Below are 12,793 nucleotides of genomic sequence, written 5' to 3'. Positions count from 1 at the left end.
CTAAAATCCATAACTTTTTTATATTTCCATCTACAGACCCATATAAGGGCTTGTTTTTTGTGTGACCAATTGTACTTTGTAATGAAACCTCTCATTTTACCAAACAATGTACGGTGAACCCAAAGAAAATTTTTTAGGGACGAAATTTTTAATGAAAACCACACTTCCGCACATTTTGGAGGGTTTCGTTTTCACACTGTACACTTTACGGTAAAAATGACGTGTTCTTTATTCTGTGGTTCAATAAGATTAAAATGATACCCATGGCAAGATACTTTTATAGTTTTGTACCGCTTAAAGATCAGTGTGTGCAGTGTTATAGCCCCCCTATGGGAGCTATAACACTGCAAAAAAAAAAAAAAAAGTCAATAAAAGGTCATAACCCCTTAACGACGCAGGACGTATATTTACGTCCTGCGCCGGCTCCCGCGATCGCGCAAAAAAATTCCAAAGTCCAAAAAAGCTTATTTTGGTCACTTTTTATACCATTAAAAAATGAATAAAAAGTGATCAAAAAGCCCGATCAAAACAAAAATCATACCGATAAAAACTTCAGATCACGGCGCAAAAAGTGAGTCCTCATACCGCCCTGTATGTGGAAAAATAAAAGTTACAGGGGTCAGAAGATGACATTTTTAAACGTATAAGTTTTCATGCATGTAGTTATGATTTTTTCCAGAAGTACGACAAAATCAAACCTATATGAGTAGGGTATCATTTTAATCGTATGGACCTACAGAATAAAGAGAAGGTGTCATTTTTACCAAAAAATGTACTACGTAGAAACGGAAGCCCCCAAAATTTACAAAACAGCGGGTTTCTTTCAATTTTGTCTCACAATGTTTTTTTTTTTCCGTTTCACCGTAGATTTTTGGGCAAAATGACTGACGTCATTACAAAGTAGAATTGGTGGCGCAAAAAATAAGCAATCATATGGATTTTTAGGTGCAAAATTGAAAGAGTTATGATTTTTAAAGCCAAGGAGCAAGAAACGAAAATGCAAAAACGGAAAAACCCCCGGTCCTTAAGGGGTTAAACTGCACGTCAATGGCGTACATGCAAAAAAATTCCAAAGTCCAAAATAGCGTATTTTTGGTCACTTATTATATCATGAAAAAAATATATATAAAAGCGATTAAAACGTCCAATCAATACAAAAATAGTACCGATAAAAAACTTTTTGAGCCCTCATATCAGCCTGTTTTGCCGTGGATTTTTTTGGTAAAATGACTAATGTCACTGCAAAGTAGAATTGGTGGCGCAAAAAATAAGCCATCATATGGAATTTTATGTGCAAAATTGAAAGTGTTATGATTTTTAGAAGGTGATGAGGAAAAAATGAAAATGCAAAAATGGAAAAACCCTGTGTCCTTAAGGGGTTAAAAAAAATCTCAAACTTTTTGTACAAAATCAGTAAATATAAAATTGTCCTATTTTGACCACCTATAACTTTTTCATTTATCCGTATATGGGGCGAAATGAGGGCTTATTTTTTGCGCCGTCATCTGTACTTTTTATTGATATCACATTTGTATATATAAAACTGTTAGATGACTTAAAAAAAAAAAAATTTGGAATAAAAGGTGACAAAAAAAAAAAAAGCTGCATTTTTGGCCTTTTTTTTAACAAATACTTTTTACATTTACACCGTTCACCATACGGGATCATTAACATTATATTTTGATAGTCAGGACATTTATGCACGCCGATTACAAATATGTTTATAAAAAAAAAAAAAAATCATTTTTAATGGGGGGGGGGGGGGGGAGGGGATTTTTCAATTTTTTTATTTATTTTAGGACAATTTTTATGTCCCCCATGGGGGACTATCAATAGCAATCTGTTGATTGCTAATACTGTTCAGTGCTATGCGTAGGGCATAGCACTGATCAGTATTATCAGCTATCTTCTGCTCTGGTCTGGTCTGCTCGATCTCAGACCAGAAGACCCAAGGAGACGGCCAGAGGCAGGTGAGGGGACCTCCGGCCACCATTACAGACGATCGGATCTCCGCAGCAGCGCTACGGGCGATCCGATCATCCATTTAAACATACGCATTGCCACAGATGCCGTGATCTGCATTGATCACGGCATCTGAGGGGTTAATGGCGGACATCCGCGCGTTGACGGATGTCGGCCATTACTAGCGTGTCACCGGCTGCAGTGTATGATGCAAACACCGCTACGATGCTCGTGGTCATATAAAGAACGTAAATGTACGTCCTGGTGCGCCAAGTACCGCCACACCAAGATGTACATTTACGTCCGTGATCGTTAAGGAGTTAAAAAGGGACCATTAGCAGGACACTATAGGGGGGGGGGGGGGGATATTTATCAAAACCTGTGCAGAGGTAAAGTTGCCCAGTTAGTTGCCCATGGCATATCATTGATCAGTGTATGCAACTTACAGATTGCATGTTATAGTCCCCTATGGGGACTATAAAAGTGAAGAGAAAAAAAAAATTGTAAAAAATAAATGTGATTTAACCTTTTCCCAATAAAAAAAAAATTTGAATCACCCCCATATATTTTAACCCCTTGGTTTGGCGGGACTTCCCGCACCAGGATGTACATTTACGTCCTGTGTATGACCGCGAGCATCGCAAGGGTGCTCGCGTCATACATGGCAAGTGTATAGCAGCAGCCGGGGACCCGCCCGTAATGGCCGACATCCGCGATCGCGCGGATGTCCGCCATTAACCCCTCCGATGCCGTGATCAATACAGATCACGGCACTTTGATTGGATGATCGGACAGCCCGCAGCGCTGCCGCGGGGATCCGATCATCCAGCATGACAGCCGGAGGTCCCCTTACCTAGCTCCGGCCATCTCCCGGGGTCTTCTGCTCTGGTCTGCGATCGAGCAGAAGATCATCGATAATACTGAGCAGTGCTGTGTCCTATGCATAGCACTGCACAGTATCAGCAATCAAACGATTGCTATAGATAGTCCCCTATGGGGACATAAAAAGTGTTTAAAAAAAAAGTTTAAAAATGTAAAAAAAAAAAAATTTTTTAAATCCCCTCCCCCAATAAAAATTGTCAGTTTTTCCCATTTTACCCCCAAAAAGTGTAACATTTTTTTTTAATAAACATATTTGGTATCGCCGCATGCGTACATGTCGGAACTATCAAAATATAATGTTAATGATCCCGTACGGTGAATGGCGTAAACGTAAAAAATTTTAAAAGTCCACAAATGCACTTTTTAGGCAAAATTTTTTAGCCTAAAGTCTATGTGCGTGTTATACGCCGATACACCCCCAGGAAAGGCAGGGGGAGAGAGGCCGTCGCTGCCCGCTTCTCTCCCCCTGCCATCCCTGGGGTCTAGAGCGCTGCTGCCGGCCCTTCTCTCCCCCTAGCTATCGCCGCCGCTGCCCGTTCTGTCCCCCTGACTATCGGTGCCGGCGCCCCACTGCCGGTGCCGATAGCCAGGGGGAGAGAAGCGGCGCAGACAGCCAGGGGGAGAGAAGGGGCAGCGGCACCCATTGCCGGCGCCGCTGCCCCGTTGCCTCCCCCCATCCCCTGTGGCATAATTACCTGGGTCGGTTCCGCGCTGCTGCAGGCCTCCAGGGTGCGTCCCCTGCGTCGTTGCTATGCACGGCGCGGCGCACTGACGTCATGCACCGCGCCGTGCCTGGGGACGCACGACAGGGGCCTGGAGCAGCGCGGACCCGACTCAGATAATTATGCCACCGGGGATGGGGGGAGGCAACGGGGCAGCGGCGCCGGCAATGGGTGCCGCTGCCCCTTCTCTCCCCCTGGCTATCGGCGCCGGCACCGATAGTCAGGGGGACAGAACGGGCAGCGGCGCCGATAACCAGGGGGTGGAAAGGGGCCGACAGCAGCGCTCTAGACCCCAGGAAAGGCAGGGGGAGAGAAGCGGGCAGCGACGGCCTCTCTCCCCCTGCCTTTCCTGGGGGTATATCGGGGTATACACGCGCACACACGCACCCTCATTTTATCATGGATATTTGGGTAAAAAACTTTTTTTACCCAAATATCCTTGGTAAAATGAGGGTGCGTGTTATAGGCCGGTGCGTGGTATACCCGATAAATACGGTATATATCATTGTCTGTCAAAATTGAAGAAAATATGCAATTTTGTAACTTTTGGGGGGCTTCCATTTTTAAGCAGTGCATTTTTCGGTAAAAATGACATCTTATCTTTATTCTGTAGATCCATACGATTAAGGCGGCTTTCACACTATAAAATTCATCCGTTTTAAAGATCCGTCTGATGTTCAGTCATGAAAACCCGGAAAATCGCCCGTTAAACGGCCGTTGTAAAAATCCCATAGACTATAATGGGTTTTTCTATTATCCGTTTTAATCCGTTATCAATAACGGAAGTTATTTTGTGACGGAAGATAGTAACGGGAGAAAGAGTGCATGCACTAGTTCCTCCTTTCATTCTCCCATCACAAAATAACTTCATTTATTAATAACAGACTATAACGGATTAAAACGGTTAATGTAAAAATCCCATAGACAATAATGGGGTTTTCTAACGGCCGATTTGCAGGGTTTTCATGACAGAACATCAGACAGATCTTTAAAACGGATGAATTTTATAGCGTGAAAGCAGCCTAAAATTATACCCTACTTATATAGGTTTGATTTTGTCGTACTTCTGGCAAAAATCATAACTACATGCAGGAAAACGTATACGTTCAAAATTGTCATCTTCTGACCCCTATAACTTATTTTTCCGTGTACGGGGCAGTATGAGGGCTAATTTTTTGCACCGTGATCTGAAGTTTTTATTTTTACCATTTTTGTATTGATCGGACTTTGATTGCTTTTTATTCATTTAACCATGATATAAAAAGTGACCAAAAATATGGAATTTTTTTGCGCATACACCATTAGCCATATTAATTGATATTTTTATAGTTTGGACATTTCCACATACTGCGATACCACGTTTATTTTTATTTACACACTTTTTTTTTATGGGAAAGGGGGGGGGGGGTGATTATTTTATTAGGGAAGGGGGTAGATGATCTATATTAACTTTTATTTTTTATATATATATATTTTTTTTTTTACACTTTTTTTTGCAGTGTTATAGCCCCCTTTAGTGGCTATAATACTGCACACACTGATCTTATACACAGATCACCCCCATGCATTAACATAGAGATGATCAGTGTTAATCGGCGGTCGATTGCTCAAGCCTGGATTTCAGGCTTGGAGCAATCAATCGTTGATCGGACGCGACAGAGGCAGGTAAGGCACCCCCCGCTCGTTTTCTAGCTGATTAGGAGTCAGGACATCACGATTTCACTGCAATGGTCCCGATCAGCCCGACTGAGCTGCCGGGAGTGTATTTTTGTTACTTTAGACACGGCGATCAACTTTGAATGCTGGGTCTAAAGGGTAAATAGCACGCGGCACAATGATCGGTGCCGCACGCTATTAGCCCAGGGTCCCAGGCTTTCATTAGCGTCCGGGACTGACCCGCTATGACGCGGGGTCATGGCATGAACCTGCGTTACATACCGGACCGGGCACAGGGCGTACAGGTACGCCCTGCATCCTTAAGAGTAGGAGTAGTTTAGTGCAACGTTTTTCTACGCCATTGTGCCCGGGCTGCAAAAAAGAAAAGAAAAAATAAACCTTTAACTCACCTTCCTATGTTCCCCTGTTGCTTCAGTATCAGCGTCCCGTTCCTCCGCTGCTGCTCGGCTCAGTGCTTCTTAGGCTCAAAACGTCACAGTGCTTCTTAGGCTCAAAACGGAGATAAGCAGCGGAGGAACGGGACGCCGATACCAGAGCAACGGGGGAACATAGGAAGGAGAGTTAAAGTTTTTTTTTTTTTTTCTTCTTTTTGCAGCCTGGGCACAGGGGGACAAAAGTTTTCCACTGCATATCTCCTTTAATGCCCATCAATTTTCTAAATTGTTTAATATTCGGCTTCCAAGAGCAGTAATTTGTACATATAAATTACTAAGGAGCTGAGCGCATGTCATAGTGGGATGGTCCCGACGGCTATCAGCCACTGGGACCCCCTGGCTACTGCCGGACTTCCCTGATCACGTGATGCCCAGCGTTAATTTATTAGATTATCAGGGATTATCACGGCATCTAAGGTGTAAAAAAAAAAAAAAAAAAAAAAGAAAAGAAAAAAGTAGTCCTAGCTGCTCAATTGGGATAATCGGGACCCCCGCGGTGAAATTGCAGCAGAAAAGGGGGTAATGTAAACTTATATTAGTGGAGGGGCTTAGTCAAATGTATTAACTATTTTTTTTATTTAACTTTTTATTGATCAGTGTTATTGGCCTTCCATTACTACAGGCTCAGCTCCTCTCAGCTGATTGTCACCCCGTAATTTCATCACGGAGGTCCAGATCAGCTCACTGAGCTAGCCGGTAATGGAGTTTACTGCATTTTAATGCCGCAATCAACTTTGAAGAGTCTAAAGGGTTAATGGTGGACACTGGCTCAATCGAAAATGTCTAGTATTAGCCATGGGTCCTGGTGCTGATAGCCACCAGGAGCAACTGGGTATGAAGTGTGCTCAGCTAGAGCACACTTTATACAGCAGGAGAGGGACTAGGGCATATATGTACGGCCGATGTCGTTAAAGGGGCACTCCACTGGCCAGCTTTCGGAACATTTAGTTCAAAACACTGTGTGCGTGCTGTGGGGGGGGAGGGTTTATAACTACCTGTTCCCGGGGTCCGCGCTACTTCTGGCTCCTGCGACGTCCTGGGCAGCGCAATGACGAGTGATGTCCTCAACGCGACGTCACCGTCAGTGCGCACAGTGACAGCTCAGGATGCCACCGGAGCCAGAAGTAGCGCAGACCCCGGGAACAGGTAATTATAAAACCGGGGATGGGGGAGGCAATGGGGCAGCGCTGGTGGTTGGACTAGGGAGGACCCCAGGACAGGCAGGGGGAGAGAGGCGGGCAGCGGCGGCAGTCTCTGGCCCCGCAAAAGCCGCTGAAGTTCATTGATTTAAAGCGGTAGTTTTTGGGTAAATAGCCGATAACTTATACCGGAATATCGGTATAAATTATCGGCTATCGGCCTGAAAGGTCGCAGATTATCGGTATCGGCCCTAAGAAAACAAAAACAAAAACGATAACTGTCGATCCCTAGTGGCGACCATCACACCCGCTCCCATAGACTTGCATTGAGGGGGCGTAGCATGATGTCACAAGGGGGGTGTGACCAGCCACCGCAAAGCGCACACAGTGTTCGGAAGTAAATGTTCCGAATGCTGGCCAGTGGAGTACTCCTTTAAGGGGTTAAAAATGAAAAAAAACAATCAGATTGGTTTCTTTGGTCAACTGCTTGACTGTTCCTTTGCACAAGGCTCGATAAATCCGAGGCACTACACGCATAGTAACACAATAATTGGATGATATTTTCCTACTAGGACACACATAGTAACAAAACCTAACACTGGAAACATACATGGGAATTCTAGACAGAAAGAAAAATTTAAGAAATAGATCTGTCTTACCACTCTGCCTAACTGTTAAGATTCTATGACCTTAGGCAATGATTTTCTATCATGAGAAATAGAGACACCATCGCTTCTATTCTTATACAAGTACAAGTGTAAAATGTGAAGGTCACATAGCCCAGATAAGAAATGAAGCAGAACCATGGATATCCTTCTACACAAGGCAGCATCACTTGGAGACTATTACCTGTCATCCTCCAGAGCCTACCTAAGGCTGTAACATGATCACGCCATACAGAGAAGGGTGTTAACTTATTACCAGGGTACCTGCAACACATTTCCGGCTTCCTCTATAGCTCATAATCCATTAGCCCCACTGCCTCAGGCAACAACAGAAACTTAATAAATATGATATCCAAAAGGAAAATGTGTAGTGCAGGCCTGACTGTGAAATGCTGCACTACACCACACCCCAACAGTATGGCCTGCAAGTTATCAGCCAGGATTCCACCATCGAAACCTGAAATACCTTCACAAAAGGAACATACTACATATTCTATATAGCAGTGGTCTTCAACCTGCGGACCTCCAGATGTTGCAAAACTACAACTCCCAGCATGCCCGGACAGCCAACGGCTGTCCGGGCATGCTGGGAGTTGTAGTTTTGCAACATCTGGAGGTCCGCAGGTTGAAGACCACTGCTATATAGTCACACCCCATAAAGGGACAATCAGCTCATTAGTCAAGAATAGCAATAAGCTACACTATACATGTGTGAACGTACTGTTAATCCATGGATGTGACAGTTACTAGATCAGTGTTTTCCAACCAGGGTGCCTCTGGCTGTCCAGGCATGCTGGGAGTTGTAGTTTTGCAACAGCTGGAGGCACCCTGGTTGGAAAACACTGTACTAGATGGAGGATACATATTTCTTTTACAAATCATATACATTGTGCTGTCTTTACGCAGATGGTTTAAACAGCCATGATCTTAGGTATAGCATTTGCTGTCATACATACAGGTCACTTGCAGATGTGTACAGTGCAGACATATCAATTGTGTATGTTGACACATATGTAAATGATAATTCTACATTATTGCAAATGTATAATTATATGTATCATGCATGGACAAGTATTGTATTGATAGTCCATATCCATGGATGTCAGTCATACTTACTGTATAGAACATATTGATCTATGACCTACCTATACACAATAAATTAATAGGTATAGTACACGTGTTCTTCATAGACAGGTCACTAGGTGTTGTATAGCGACAGAACATATACACTGTACAGGTCACTGGGTGTTGTATAGCGACAGAACATATACACTGTACAGGTCACTAGGTGCTGTATAGCGACAGAACATATACACTGTACAGGTCACTAGGTGCTGTATAGCGACAGAACATATACACTGTACAGGTCACAGGGTGTTGTATAGCGACAGAACATATACACTGTACAGGTCACTGGGTGTTGTATAGCGACAGAACATATGCACTGTACAGGTCACTGGGTGTTGTATAGCGACAGAACATATGCACTGTACAGGTCACTGGGTGTTGTATAGCGACAGAACATATGCACTGTACAGGTCACTGGGTGTTGTATAGCGACAGAACATATGCACTGTACAGGTCACTGGGTGTTGTATAGCGACAGAACATATGCACTGTACAGGTCACTGGGTGTTGTATAGCGACAGAACATATACACTGTACAGGTCACAGGGTGTTGTATAGCGACAGAACATATACACTGTACAGGTCACTGGGTGTTGTATAGCGACAGAACATATGCACTGTACAGGTCACTGGGTGTTGTATAGCGACAGAACATATGCACTGTACAGGTCACTGGGTGTTGTATAGCGACAGAACATATGCACTGTACAGGTCACTGGGTGTTGTATAGCGACAGAACATATGCACTGTACAGGTCACTGGGTGTTGTATAGCGACAGAACATATGCACTGTACAGGTCACTGGGTGTTGTATAGCGACAGAACATATACACTGTACAGGTCACTGGGTGTTGTATAGCGACAGAACATATACACTGTACAGGTCACTGGGTGTTGTATAGCGACAGAACATATACACTGTACAGGTCACTGGGTGTTGTATAGCGACAGAACATATACACTGTACAGGTCACTGGGTGTTGTATAGCGACAGAACATATACACTGTACAGGTCACTGGGTGTTGTATAGCGACAGAACATATACACTGTACAGGTCACTGGGTGTTGTATAGCGACAGAACATATGCACTGTACAGGTCACTGGGTGTTGTATAGCGACAGAACATATGCACTGTACAGGTCACTGGGTGTTGTATAGCGACAGAACATATACACTGTACAGGTCACTGGGTGTTGTATAGCGACAGAACATATACACTGTACAGGTCACTGGGTGTTGTATAGCGACAGAACATATACACTGTACAGGTCACTGGGTGTTGTATAGCGACAGAACATATACACTGTACAGGTCACTGGGTGTTGTATAGCGACAGAACATATACACTGTACAGGTCACTGGGTGTTGTATAGCGACAGAACATATACACTGTACAGGTCACTGGGTGTTGTATAGCGACAGAACATATACACTGTACAGGTCACTGGGTGTTGTATAGCGACAGAACATATACACTGTACAGGTCACTGGGTGTTGTATAGCGACAGAACATATACACTGTACAGGTCACTGGGTGTTGTATAGCGACAGAACATATACACTGTACAGGTCACTGGGTGTTGTATAGCGACAGAACATATACACTGTACAGGTCACTGGGTGTTGTATAGCGACAGAACATATACACTGTACAGGTCACTGGGTGTTGTATAGCGACAGAACATATACACTGTACAGGTCACTGGGTGTTGTATAGCGACAGAACATATACACTGTACAGGTCACTGGGTGTTGTATAGCGACAGAACATATACACTGTACAGGTCACTGGGTGTTGTATAGCGACAGAACATATACACTGTACAGGTCACTGGGTGTTGTATAGCGACAGAACATATACACTGTACAGGTCACTGGGTGTTGTATAGCGACAGAACATATACACTGTACAGGTCACTGGGTGTTGTATAGCGACAGAACATATACACTGTACAGGTCACTGGGTGTTGTATAGCGACAGAACATATACACTGTACAGGTCACTAGGTGTTGTATAGCGACAGAACATATACACTGTACAGGTCACTAGGTGTTGTATAGCGACAGAACATATACACTGTACAGGTCACTGGGTGTTGTATAGCGACAGAACATATACACTGTACAGGTCACTGGGTGTTGTATAGCGACAGAACATATACACTGTACAGGTCACTAGGTGTTGTATAGCGACAGAACATATACACTGTACAGGTCACTAGGTGTTGTATAGCGACAGAACATATACACTGTACAGGTCACTAGGTGTTGTATAGCGACAGAACATATACACTGTACAGGTCACTAGGTGTTGTATAGCGACAGAACATATACACTGTACAGGTCACTAGGTGTTGTATAGCGACAGAACATATACACTGTACAGGTCACTAGGTGTTGTATAGCGACAGAACATATACACTGTACAGGTCACTAGGTGTTGTATAGTGACAGAACATATACACTGTACAGGTCACTGGGTGTTGTATAGTGACAGAACATATACACTGTACAGGTCACTAGGTGTTGTATAGTGACAGAACATATACACTGTACAGGTCACTGGGTGTTGTATAGTGACAGAACATATACACTGTACAGGTCACTAGGTGTTGTATAGTGACAGAACATATACACTGTACAGGTCACTGGGTGTTGTATAGTGACAGAACATGTATGTCCGTATAGGTCAGACACAGTTTTCTTCACTACACCGGCACTGACATGATGACACAAGATGCCGCGCTGTATATTGTAGGACTCCGTCCACACCTAGCTGTCAGGACAATGCGCTCGGCCCTGCACAGTATGAGGTGAGCGTCCAAGCTCTTACCTGGTAGCAGGAAAGGACACAAAACACACAATCCTGCCGACATGACGAGGACGCTGGCTAGGCGCTATATATGGCGTGCAGGAAGCGGTATTGTTCTCTGGGATGCGGAAGGCAGTCGCACCGCACTCACCTCACTGCTTCAGGCTGGACCTCGGCCACACTGAACGCTCCTTCTCCACAGCCCGCTGGTCGGGGCCCTTATCCCCCCGATCCTGTTCACTGTTTCTCCTCCCTTCCTCGTATTTCCACTTCCTCCTCAGTCCTGCGTGTATTGTGTGATGCGGGGGTCGGGGGGAGAGCGGTGTCTGGTGGGGCCCAGTGTGTGCGGAGAGCCCGGGAGGAGCAGGGGGAGGGCGCTGCTCTTACAGATGATGATGATGAGCAGAATGATGATGATGATGATGATGATGCTATTAGCAGTGTGAGCTTACAGTGACCCGCCCGCTGGCTGCGCGTTTTGCAGCTGTGGAGCTGAGGACCGCAGAGACCTGTGTGAACGAGAAGCAAGTCCTTGTGATGGTTCCTGCTCGTAGGAATAAAAGGGCGGGAACAGCCTGTCAGCAGCAGCTGTGCTAGGGAATTGGAGTTCTTCATGTAGCAGTTTGCTTATAGCACTTTTTAGGATGTAACTCCCTGACACCTCAGTACTGTACTCGTGTAATGGAGAGTGTGACACAACCCAGTGCACTGACTGGATAGGGCCTGGGGAGTCACAGATCCTTTTGCGTCCAAGGCAAGAACAGAATATTTAGCACCTACACCCCTCCATCACTGAAAATTGCACCTGCACCACCAAACAAGTGTGTCTTCCCCCATGACTGTAAGAGAGTGACAATGCAGGGGCTTCTCAAGATTTGGTGTTTAACCCCTTGGGGACGGAGGGGTTTTCCGTTTTTGCACTTTCGTTTTTTCCTTCTTATCTTTTAATATCATAACCCTTTCAATTTTGCACCTAAAAATCCATATGATGGCTTATTTTTTGCATCACCAATTCTACTTTGTAATAACATCAGTAATTTTACCGGAAAGTCTACGACACGGGAAAAAAAAATCATTGTATGACAAAATTGAAGAAAAAATGCAATTTTGTAACTTTTGGGGACTTCCGTTTCTACATAGTACATTTTTCGGTGAAAATGACACCTTATCTTTATTCTGTAGGTCCATACGATTAAAATGATATCCTACTTATATAGGTTTGATTTTGTCGTACTTCTGGAAAAAATGACTACATGCAGGAAAATTTTATACATTTAAAATTGTCATCTTCTGACCCCTATAACTTTTAAATTTTTCCGCGTATGGGGCGGTATGGGGGTTAGGTAGCGAAAGGGAGTGTTTGTTTGCCT

The 12,793-nt window shown here is 44.2% G+C and overlaps 1 protein-coding gene across 4 annotated transcripts in view; it reads right to left on the bottom strand.

Moving 5' to 3' along the window:
• The window catches only part of RALA (RAS like proto-oncogene A), a 42,576-nt gene extending 30,218 nt beyond the window's left edge, over positions 1-12,358 (bottom strand). Inside the window, exon 1 of one of the 4 annotated variants that reach the window (XM_056520495.1) lies at positions 11,575-12,358. The gene's annotated coding sequence lies outside the window, so the exon portion shown is untranslated. Of the gene's footprint in view, positions 1-11,444 lie in introns of all 4 variants that reach the window. The other 3 variants (XM_056520497.1, XM_056520494.1, XM_056520496.1) reach the window with 3 other exon arrangements.
• Positions 12,359-12,793: the final 435 nt, after the last annotated feature.

This window comes from Hyla sarda, chromosome 5 (assembly GCF_029499605.1).
Source record: "Hyla sarda isolate aHylSar1 chromosome 5, aHylSar1.hap1, whole genome shotgun sequence".
NCBI lineage: Eukaryota > Metazoa > Chordata > Amphibia > Anura > Hylidae > Hyla > Hyla sarda.
The sequence above is the reverse complement of the archived record's forward strand: the minus strand, read 5'-3'. Positions and strand labels throughout refer to the sequence as shown.